Genomic DNA, 12,269 nt, shown 5'->3' with positions numbered 1-12,269 from the left:
AATCCAAATGAAATCCTGAAAAGTGTGGTTTCTGGAAAAAACAACATTTCCAAAAAAGTGAACCTTTTAGGAGAAGTAATAAACTGTGATTCTATGTTACACGGAAACGAGAGAAATTTTCCAATATTTGCTCATAGAAAAGAAGCAATTTTTGAAGTTTTAATGTTGAAAGTTCAAAAACTGACCACTTAAAATAGAAAAAATGTACTAACATTGGTTGTTTTTAACTGAAAATTTCAGAAAAATACATAATATACCCTCCGGTCACCTTTTAAAGCAGCAGAATCGCGGTCATTACAGTTGTACGTTTAATTGAATGGCAATATTATCACAATTTATTCCACAAAAATTGATGTGTTATAGGTTTTTTATAGTTTTTCTTACTTATTTTCCTTACATCATGTGGTACTGAAAACGGATTAAGAAAATAACGGACTAATATCGTGGTTTACTAGAATGATTTCACTCGATGCACCCATCGGCGTTGTTGTCTCTGTGTACATCAATATCCTCGTCGGCTTTATTTTCTGGGCTCTCTTCCAGCTCTGCGTAGGACAGACTACTTTCTGGTTTTTGAAGGAAAGAAAGCAATGGTTTTAAGTCCTGTTGGAAGACGGGTGTGACCTCCATAAAGTGGAGCTAGATCAACGCTTTGAGAAAGCAGAACTTGACTGCGAACATTGTACTTGCCCCAGTGGCCACAGTACGTGTCTCGTTTCCAAACAAAGTGGCAGTCATCTGATATTTCCATTAGGTGAAGATTTCTTAGAGTCAAGGATGGTCTTGGTATTTTTAAGAAGTAAGGAGCTACTACAAGTCTTACATCACAAAACACGCCCTGTGTCACAACAAGGACGTCAAATGGAGATGGTCTGCAGCGGCAGCTGCTTATTATTTCGTTCCACTCATTTGGTACTTCTGATGAAATAGGTCTCTTTTTCATCTCATTCAGTGCTAAGTTTCGATCATTGCGAAGGACGGAATGACCCCTCATCTGAAAAAAACATTAGTTATTTTCTTGAAGAGATGGAGATAGGGAACTGGAATGGATTGGAAATTTTCCGTCCAGAGCACGCATCACACACCACAACTAAATGCTCGGCAGCGGTAATGCAGCAACACATAATACCAGAGTTGTCTGCAGAAGGACACATCACTGGTATGCATATGTGGCAATGGCACGTTTTGCTTGAAGTCAAATGAAATTATCATGCAAGTCCTTGCCCTAGCAGCTTGTTCGTATGTTCTCCTCATTAAAAAAAAAAAAAAAAAAGATATCTTCCCTCCTCTGATTCAACTGTCTTCTGCTTTGATACGTTTTTTTTTTTCATGCTGTGATGCATTTTCTGTACGTAACCGTAATAAATCCCATGTGCGACAAGTATCTGTTCTGGGAACACTGACTTTAACAACACCCCTTTTGTAGCTCCTGCTGCTGGAGCCGGATGAACATCTCCGTGACGGTTGGCGTTTACTAAACGACCCTGTAATGAAACGCACCACTCTTCTTTGGACCTTCTCTGTTGGCCCATGAATGGCATCCCAGCCCATCGATCAATACTCAAGTATCGGTATTCGCGGACGGACTGCGTTTCCTGAGGATTCTCTCCATTTATCTCAGTCTGGCATCTGATTTTGCGACGAGTAGTGGCCGTTCTACTTTAAACTGTCCGGTACACATACTCTCATGTATTAAATGAATGCGTCTGCTTCAAAAGATTTTCCTATCAACGTTAATTGATACAGTAACAGGTATTTTCACTTATTTATGGACAATACGTTACTCCTATTTATATTGAGAATCAATGCCAATCCTTGGACCAAATGCCGATCCTCAGCAGCTCTTCCCGAGTTTTGCTACAGTTTTCTAGCGTTGCGACTACTTTGTACACAACAGCACTATCCGCCAACAGCCTCAAAGACCTTCCGACGTTATCGATTAGGTATATTATGAGCAATAATGTTCCTTTAGAACTCCCTTGGGTTACATCTGAAGTTACTTTTCCGTCTGAAAGTTTCTCATGTTTATGAACGGCTTGCGGTGTTTTATTTGCCTCGAATTTTCCGATCCAGTCAAAAAGCTGGTCTCACATTCCGTGCCGGCTTGCTCATATTTTGTTCATTGACCGTCAGCGGGCAAATCTGTCAGACACCTCCCGGAAGGCTAGAAACGTAACATGAACCTGGAAGTCTGTATCTGCAGCCGTTTGGGTCTCTAGGACAAACAGATAGATCTGTATCTCCACTGCCGTTTTTTACAGAGTCCATATTGAGTCTCACACAGTTGTGTTTTGGAGTCCGAAATGTTCATAATAGGCAACCATAAAATCCGTTCAAAAATTTCATTACAGACTGACATCAGCGATATAGGCTCAGAGTTGTATGAGTCTGTTCGACACCTTTCTTGAAAATGGAAATGACTTCAAGTTTTCTTATAATTATTAGGAACGCTCGGCTCCTTCTATGACATTAGGTCGAACGCCGCTAGAAGAGGAGTAAATTCTTTTGCTTACTCTTGCGTAATCATACACAATGCAGTGACAAAAGTCGTGGGATACCTTCTGATATGGTTCCGGACGTCCTCTTGTCGACGTAGAACAGAAAGTCGACGTGCGATGGATTCAACAAGCTGTTGGAAGTGCCCTGAACAAATATTGAGCCATGCTACATCTACATCTACATCCATACTCAGCAAGCCACCTGACGGTGTGTGGCGGAGGGTACCTTGAGTACCTCAATCGGTTCTCCCTTCTGTTCCAGTCTCGTATTGTTCGTGGAAAGAAGAATTGTCGGTATGCCTCTGTGTGGCCTCTAATCTCTCTGATTTTATCCTCATGGTCTCTTCGCGAGATATACGTAGGAGGGAACAAAATACTGCATGACTCCTCAGTGAAGGTATGTTCTCGAAACTTCAACAAAAGCCCGTACCTAGCTACTGAGCGTCACTCCTGCAGAGTCTTCCACTGGACTTTATCTATCACCTCCGTAACTCTTTCGCGATTACTAAATGATCCTGTAACGAACAGCGCCGCTCTCCGTTGGATCTTCTCTATCTCTTCTATCAACCCTATCTGGTACGGATCGCACACTGCTGAGCAGTATTCAAGCAGTGGGCGAACAAGCGTACTGTAACCTACTTTCTTTGTTTTCGGATTGCATTTCCTTAGGATTCTTCCAATGAATCTCAGTCTGGCATCTGCTTTACCGACGATGAACTTTATATGATCATTCCATTTTAAATCACTCCTAATGCGTACTCCCAGATAATTTATGGAATTAACTGCTTCCAGTTGCTGACCTGCTATATTGTAGTTAATTAATGATAAGGGATCTTTCTTTCTTTGTATTCGCAGCACATTAGACTTGTCTACATTGAGATTCAGTTGCCATTCCCTGCGCCATGCGTCAATTCGCTGCAGATCCTCCTGCATTTCAGTACAATTTTCCATTGTTACAACCTCTCGATATAGCACAGCATCATCCGCAAAAAGCCTCAGTGAACTTCCGATGTCAACCACAAGGTCATTTATGTATATTGTGAATAGCAACGGTCCTATGATACTCCCCTGCGGCACACTTGAAATCACTCTTACGTCGGAAGACTTCTCTCCATTGAGAATGACATGCTGCGTTCTGTTATCTAGGAACTCTTCAATCCAATCACACAATTGGTCTGATAGTCCATATGCTCTTACTTTGTTCATTAGACGACTGTGGGAAACTGTATCGAACGCCTTGCGGAGGTCAAGAAACGCGGCATCTACCTGGGAACCCGTGTCTATGGCCCTCTGAGACTCGTGGACGAATAACGCGAGCTGGGTTTCACACGATCGTCTTTTTTGAAACCCATGCTGATTCCTACAGAGTAGATTTCTAGTCTCCAGAAAAGTCATTATACTCGAACGTAATACGTGTTCCAAAATTCTACAACTGATAGGCATTAGAGATATAGGTCTATAGTTCTGCACATCTGTTCGACGTCCCTTCTTGAAAACGGGGATGATCTGTGCCCTTTTCCAATCCTTTGGAACGCTACGCTCTTCTAGAGACCTATGGTACACCGGTGCAAGAAGGGGGGCAAGTTCCTTCGTGTACACTGTGTAAAATCGAACTGGTATCCCATGAGGTCCAGCGGGCTCTCCTCTTTTGAGCGATTTTAATTGTTTTTCCATCCCTCTGTCGTCTATTTCGGTATCCACCATTTTCTCATCTGTGCGACAATCTAGAGAAGGAACTACAATGCCGTCTTCCTCTGTGAAACAGCTTTGGAAAAAGACATTTAGTATATCGGCCTTCAGTCTGTCATTCTCTGTTTCAGTATCATTTTGGTCACAGAGTGTCTGGACATTTTGTTTTGATCCACCTGCCGCTTTGACATAGGACCAAAATTTCTTAGGATTTTCTGTCAAGTCAGTACATAGAACTTTACTTTCGAATTCATTGAACGCCTTTCGCATAGTCCTCCTCACACTACATTTCGCTTCGCCTAATTTTTCTTTGTCTGCAAGGCCTCTGCCTCTATAGACTTCCATAATTGCAAAAGCATTGCGGGAGAAGGATGTTGTTCAAGAAATGACCTACGATTATGTCCAATAAGCGTTCAATGGGATTCATGGCGGGTGATTTGGGTGGCCAACTCTTACAGTCGAACTGTCCAGAATGTGCTTCAAATCCACCGGGATCAACTGTAGCCCAATGACATGGCCCATAGTTGTTTGGCAACATGAAATCCAAGAACGACTGCAAATGGTCTCCAAATAGCCGACCATTACTATTTCCAGTTAATGATCGCTTAAATTGGACCAGAGGATCCAGTCCATTCCATGTAAACACCGGGCACATCATTAAGGAGATACCAGCAGCTTGCACAGTTTCTTGTTGACAACTTTGGTCAATGGCTTCGTGGGGTGAGCGCCGCACTCGAATCGCTATCTCCTACCAACTGAAATCATGACTCGTGTGAGCTGGCCACGGTTTTCCGGTGATCTAGGGTCCAACGGATATGGTCACAAGCTCAGGAGAGGCGCTACAGATGATGTCGAGCTGTTAGCAAAGTCATAACCCGTCGGTCGTCTGATACCATAGACTATTAAGCCAAATTTCGCCGTGCTGTCCTTTCGGATATGTTTACCGTGCGTCTCACACTGATTTCTGCGGTTATTTCAAGCAGTGATGCTTGTATGTTGGACTGACAACTCTACACAAACGCCGCTGCTCTCGGTCGTTAAGTGAAGGGCGTCAGCCAGTGTTTTGTCCGTGGTGAGAAGTAATCCCTGAAATTTGGTGTTCTCGGCACGCTCTTGACACTGTGGATATCGGAATATTCCCTAATGATTTCCGAAATGGAGTGTCCCATGCGTCTAACTCCAACAACAATTCTGCGTTCAAAGTCTGTTAATTCCCGTCGCGTGGACGTAATCACGTCGGATACCTTTTTCCGTGGATCAACTGAGTACACATGACAGTGTCACCAATACACTGTCCTTTCATACCTTTTGGAGGCGATACTACCACCATATGCTTATCGCTATCTCATGACTTTGTTACCTCAGTGTAGGCATTCCATCAGTCACGCGAATCGATGGTACATAGATGGATCTAGGCAATCCTTTACTAATTTATAACAAATGAAGGGGACAGATATAATGGAATAAGTGTAGATGATGATCGGTAACATGCCGGAGAACATAGATGTATACACTATTGATCCTAACGCTTACATAATCTAGAGGGGTCCATTGTCAAGCAGTGGGTGTGAGATGGCTGAAGATGGTCATGATGATGGTCATAATAAATCATTCACTATACCACAGACAAACGACGGAAAGATGTACCCAGTCGAACAAATGCAAACTAACTACCGCAAACATACTCGCATACCGAGCACAAGTAGAAAGTAGTAACGGCACAATAGGGTTACGGTCACTGAAGTCAAAATGGAAAAGCACGGAAGGGTTGGTCACGGAATAACAATGAGGCTACCCGTAAAGTGTAGTGCAGTTACTTTGTCTAAGGCTATGCGATAAAGAAGTTCATAGACAGTTGACAGTTCTGTAATTCAGCACGGCTGCATCACTGTGATGTTCAACTCAATCGCGAAATATTGCAGAAAGGTGGCGACATACCACTAAACACGATTATTATCTTACTCTTGGTATGTATATCTGCAACACATACAACGCGAAGAGATAATGGTGCAAGCGAAGCACAGCACACTCCTCTGCCTGTAGGTAATCGATGTTTCCTTCCATATCCCATTAATAGAACAGAGTGGCTGAGAAGTAGCATGTGCCACCTACGAGGTACTGAACGTGGCAATCAGACTGTACATTTAGTTTGAATCTGTTTTAATGTATTATGGTCTTCTGTATCTTGCTGCTTTGATATAGAATTTATATTTTCTTCGTTGTCTCTATTTCGCAGCAGCTTTGAACGTCTCCATATGTAGACGAAAGACTAATCTAACTTATAATAAATGAGGTTACTGTTAAATCATTTACCACTGTAGCGTAGACTATACCCTTGAGTGATTCACTTTGATGCTCTCATCCTGCAGTGAATAAATTCTACCAAGAATCTAGCTGATTTGAGAAGCAGTTCAGCACTTTGGCTAATAATAGGAGGCGGATTTAGAAATCCCAGGAAACGTAAATTGCTCTATAAATAATAAATTTAGGGAAAAGCAATTGGTACTGTGGTATTGAATAAGATGTTCCCCTTCTTAGGCGGTGTGGTGCCAACAACAGTGACAGAAGAGTATTCCATTCTGCTTACGCGGAGTATATGGGAGTACTCAGCATTCGTAATTCGTATGGCACGAACGCGTAGTACATTTATAATACACTGATAAGCCAAACATGACCACAGCCCACCGCGGCTTGTGCGTTGCTGGCACGCGACGCAGTAAGTAACAAGAGTATGTACACGTAGCAGACACATACTGGGGATCACACAAACGAACATATGTGATGGCCTGCAAATGGGGAAATTCATTGAGGTAAGCAACTTTGACAGAGGGCAGAGTCTGTGAACGGGTGTCTCGAAAACAGTGAAGCTGGTTGCATGTTCACGTCCTACTATCGTGAGCATCTGCAGAAAGAGGTAGGACATTGAAACTAACACTAGGCGCTGAACGGTTAGTCGTTTAGGACTCTTCACAGGTTTGGATGCTTGTCTACTTTGTAAAGCAGCACAGTGATCTGTGGCATCTCTGCCGAAAGAGCACAATGATGGTGCACTCACAAGTGTTTCAGAGTACACCGTTCGTCGCAGGTTGTTGAACATGGAGCTCCGCAGCACACCACGCCTACGTTTTCACTTGTTGACCCAACAACATTGAGAATCATGGTTGCAGGGGGCACGGGATCATCGAGATTCAACCGTCGGTCGATGGAAACGTGACAGCTCTTCGGGTGAATCACATCTCCACAAACACTGTCGTCGAGGTGAATGGCGGCCCGAAACGTGCAATGCGCCATGGATGCGGGCTGGTGGAAGCAGTATTATGCTGTAGGAGAGATTCTCATGCGCTTGCATGGGACCTGTGGTAGTCATCGACGACACTCTGATAGCTGCCAAACACTTGCATTCCTTCGTGCTTGATGTCTTCTCAGACGGTTAAGTCATCTTTCTGCAGTTTAAGTCTCAATGTCTCCGAATCAGAAACGTGCTACATGGGTTTGAGAAGCATTATAATGAACTCAATTTGATATCTCGGCTACCAAATTCATGTGATGTAAATTCTATGGAACCAATCTGGGTCGCTATCCGGCACCCTCACCGCGTACGCAAATCAGCAGCCCCTTGTTTATGCGTATTACATGACCTGTCGATAGACATATAAAGCCAAATCCCTCCACAAATAAGGGACTGATAATCATGTAGTTTATTTCCTTTAATCTACAAAGAAATCAACCAACCAACCTCCACAAACCTATCAACAAACTGTCGCATGCCTGATACGCAGTATCAGTATGTATTTCGTTCCAAAGACGGACAAACAAGCTATTATGAAGGTGGTCATAATGTTTTGACTCATTAGTATTGTAATGAATGTGAATGCATAAAACAAAAGTAGGTCGACTAAATATTAATATCTGTGTTTCTAATCCATTCCACCACTGTGGAGCCGGCCGCTGTGGCCGAGCAGTTCTAGGCGCTTGAGTCCGGAACCGCGTTGCTGCTACGGTCGCAGGATCGAATCCTGCCTCGGGCTTGGATGTTTGTGATGTACTTAGGTTAGTTAGGTTTACGCAGTTCTAAGTCTAAGGGACTGATGACCTCAGATGTTAACTCCCATAGTGCTCAGAGCCATTTGAACCATTTTTGAACCACTGTGGCAGTGACGTTCGTAAAATCATTCCACGTAACCTTATAGCATCGTAGGACGCACTCCTCTCTTATATGTGTGATAGATTATTTCAGTACACCACTGTCACAACTCGGAAAGTCCACGATACCCCATTATAGAGTAAATCAGAGCACGGACCACATCCATCGCGGGACCTATGTAGTTTGACCCACAATTTCCTTTCGAGTCCGACACCAACAGTATTCCTGCTCATGGTAATTTGCGATGTGTTGTTCCAGAGATCTCTTACTTTGGATTTGCTTGCAGCTAGCCGTTCAGCGCACAGTAATGACGGGTGCCTGGAACGAAATCTATTTCTTCATAAGACGGGTATTCCATGACAAATGGGTATTTTCTTGTTCTCTTATGTTGTGGTAATCTCTAAATAGAGTCCTCGTTCCGCGAAACTGTGGCAGACTGATATTCCTTAACAGTGGAAACCAGTAGGCAGGCGTTGGTCTGATTGTACCAGTAATCGTGTGCATCGTGTTTCTGAGCTGCACATTGATGAGTCTTGTATGACGACTGTTACACCACCCGAAGAACGATATTCTGCGGCCGAAAAAAAAAAAGCAGTATGCAAGGTTTCCATTGAAGTTCCCCAGGTTGTGCCACACAGCCTCTGAATGAAGATGTTTCGAGTTTTTATCTTTGCTGATGTGTTTTCCATACCTTTTTACAAGATACCAATTAACTAAATGATACAGCTGGGTTGCTGTCGGGCCACCACTGATAGTGCAGTTATACACTCCAGGAAATGGAAAAAAGAACACATTGACACCGGTGTGTCAGACCCACCATACTTGCTCCGGACACTGCGAGAGGGCTGTACAAGCAATGATCACACGCACGGCGCAGCTAGCGCCATTCGACGCCGTGTTGGCCGTCGAATGGCGCTAGCTGCGCAGCATTTGTGCACCGCCGCCGTCAGTGTCAGCCAGTTTGCCGTGGCATACGGAGCTCCATCGCAGTCTTTAACACTGGTAGCATGCCGCGACAGCGTGGACGTGAACCGAATGTGCAGTTGACGGACTTTGAGCGAGGGCGTATAGTGGGGATGCGGGAGGCCAGGTGGACGTACCGCCGAATTGCTCAACACGTGGGGCGTGAGGTCTCCACAGTACATCGATGTTGTCGCCAGTGTTCGGCGGAAGGTGCACGTGCCCGTCGACCTGGGACCGGACCGCAGCGACGCACGGATGCACGCCAAGACCGTAGGATCCTACGCAGTGCCGTCGGGGACCGCACCGCCACTTCCCAGCAAATTAGAGACACTGTTGCTCCTGGGGTATCGGCGAGGACCATTCGCTACCGTCTCCATGAAGCTGGGCTACGGTTCCGCACACCGTTAGGCCGTCTTCCGCTCACGCCCCAACATCGTGCAGCCCGCCTCCAGTGGTGTCGCGACAGGCGTGAATGGAGGGACGAATGGAGACGTGTCGTCTTCAGCGATGAAAGTCGCTTCTGCCTTGGTGCCAATGATGGTCGTATGCGTGTTTGGCGCCGTGCAGGTGAGCGCCACAATCAGGACTGCATACGACCGAGGCACACAGGGCCAACACCCGGCATCATGGTGTGGGGAGCGATCTCCTACACTGGCCGTACACCTCTGGTGATCGTCGAGGGGACACTGAATAGTGCACGGTACATCCAAACCGTCATCGAACCCATCGTTCTACCATTCCTAGACCGGTAAGCGAACTTGCTGTTCCAACAGGACAATGCACGTCCGCATGTATCCCGTGCCACCAAACGTGCTCTAGAAGGTGTAAGTCAACTATCATGGCCAGCAAGATCTCCGGATCTGTCTCCCATTGAGCATGCTTGGGACTGGATGAAGCGTCGTCTCACGCGGTCTGCACGTCCAGCACGAACACTGGTCCAACTGAGGCGCCAGGTGGAAATGGCATGGCAAGCCGTTCCACAGAACTACATCCAGCAATTCTACGATCGTCTCCATGGGAGAATAGCAACCTGCATTGCTGCGAAAGGTGGATATACACTGTACTAGTGCCGACATTGTGCATGCTCTGTTGCCTGTGTCTATGTGCCTGTGGTTCTGTCAGTGTGATCATGTGATGTATCTGACCCCAGCAATGTGTCAATAAAGTTTCCCCTTCCTGGGACAATGAATTCACGGTGTTCTTATTTCAATTTCCAGGAGTGTATGTTGTGAGGCAGTGAGGGAAGCAAGGGACTAAATGAGTACCTCATTGCGAGAATCGTATTGGACAATAAACAAATTTTGTCTAAAGGTAGAAAATAAAATATATCATACTAACATTTTACGCACTTCTTAATTAGGATCGAAATCGCGGACAGTAAAAATACGATTGTCATTGCTGCGAAAAATCAAGTATTTACATATATAAAATCAGAAACAAAGAACGATAGTAGCTGGAACGTTCATACGTAAGTGGCATAGAAAGAGCAACAAGCAGAATCCGCAGGTCGATTTGAACCGCTCTCCGATTTACGGTTCCAATTTTGTTCTGTTTTCATACAGAATTTTTTTTATTGGGTAAAGCAAGTGAGCAAGAACAATGATGTCGACAGCACTTATAGCTGAGACATTACTTCTTCCGCCAAAGCCATTCTGTTTCCTAGTATTTGAAGGACTGTCTTTCGAAAAAATTTTGAGACTGATAAATTATTGGAACAGTTTTAGACCTTTAGTCACAGATGATATAAACAGGTCACTGCCACGCAGGAGCAGACTCCATGGTCTTCGTATCCCACGACAAAAATGAGAACCGCATTACCAAAAGGTCCCAAATCCATAAAATCAACAGGAGGTACAAAAGTCTTGCAACTGCAGTAGCATCAGAGTGTGTCTTGTTGCTTTGTTTCCATGTTCAGGGAGATGTTGAGACACATTAAGCCAAGTGTCTCTGTTAAAATTCTATTTGTTTAGTTGTTATTACCTAAACAAAAATGGATTTGGTACCTTTTGGCAGAAAATTGTGTTAAGTCTGGTAACCGCTGCTCTGAGGTTACCCACCATCACGACAATCAGTAAAATATCGTTGGCTGTCTCATATGCAGTCTTTTGTAATGCACTTTACACCCTTAATGGGTTAATTTGAACTGGTATTAACTTACAGGTTTAGAATTCTTGCAAAGAAAATTAGGAAGAATATTTGTATTTTAGAAAATATTTCACTCATTATTCTCACTTTCACACAATCTGAACAGTGAACTAAATGACACACACTAGCACTTTTTGCAGTACTGTCATCAACATGCAGAACAATATTGAAGACCTACTGTACTATTATGTCTGTAGGTGACATCTATCATCGATAAAGAGACTGACATCACTACAACATACTTTTCCTGGATGAGTGATAGATGACTTTCTTTCCTGTGCAAATTGAAATAAATTTTGAGATAATAAACATAGTAATAAACATGCTTCACAACAGAGAAGAGCGTTACTTTGCTATAGATTGTCTTCGTCAATCACTTCATAATCAGTTACATCATTGGAAGAATCTGTTCTCGTCTCATCATTCAGTGCTTTATTAGAAAAGGGCAAATCCCCTACTGAATATCCGATGGCGTCAGGAAGTTTAATTACGTCAATTTTTCTTGCAGTTTCTACGTGACTTTAAGTATTACGTTCCCTAATCTTTGACATAATGTGCTCGTATTTTACTGATTAAAAAAATTTTTTTTGGACATTCTACTCCGCTTATCCATTCTGCATACCCTATCGTACTCCATAATAATTAAAAGCTCATTATGAACACAAAAAAACTTCAGACACGTCCTTAGAACAAACAATGTCGTGTAAATAAATGTCGGTCATATTGTGTGCGACATCATTATCAAGAATAGCAACGATTGGCTGTTGGGATTTGGTACTTCTTGGGAACGAAATAACAATAGATACAGTATTCTTCGCCATGAACTGAAA

Source organism: Schistocerca gregaria, chromosome 4 (assembly GCF_023897955.1).
Source record: "Schistocerca gregaria isolate iqSchGreg1 chromosome 4, iqSchGreg1.2, whole genome shotgun sequence".
In the NCBI taxonomy this organism is placed as follows: Eukaryota; Metazoa; Arthropoda; class Insecta; order Orthoptera; family Acrididae; genus Schistocerca; species Schistocerca gregaria.
This window is presented reverse-complemented; position numbering follows the sequence as displayed.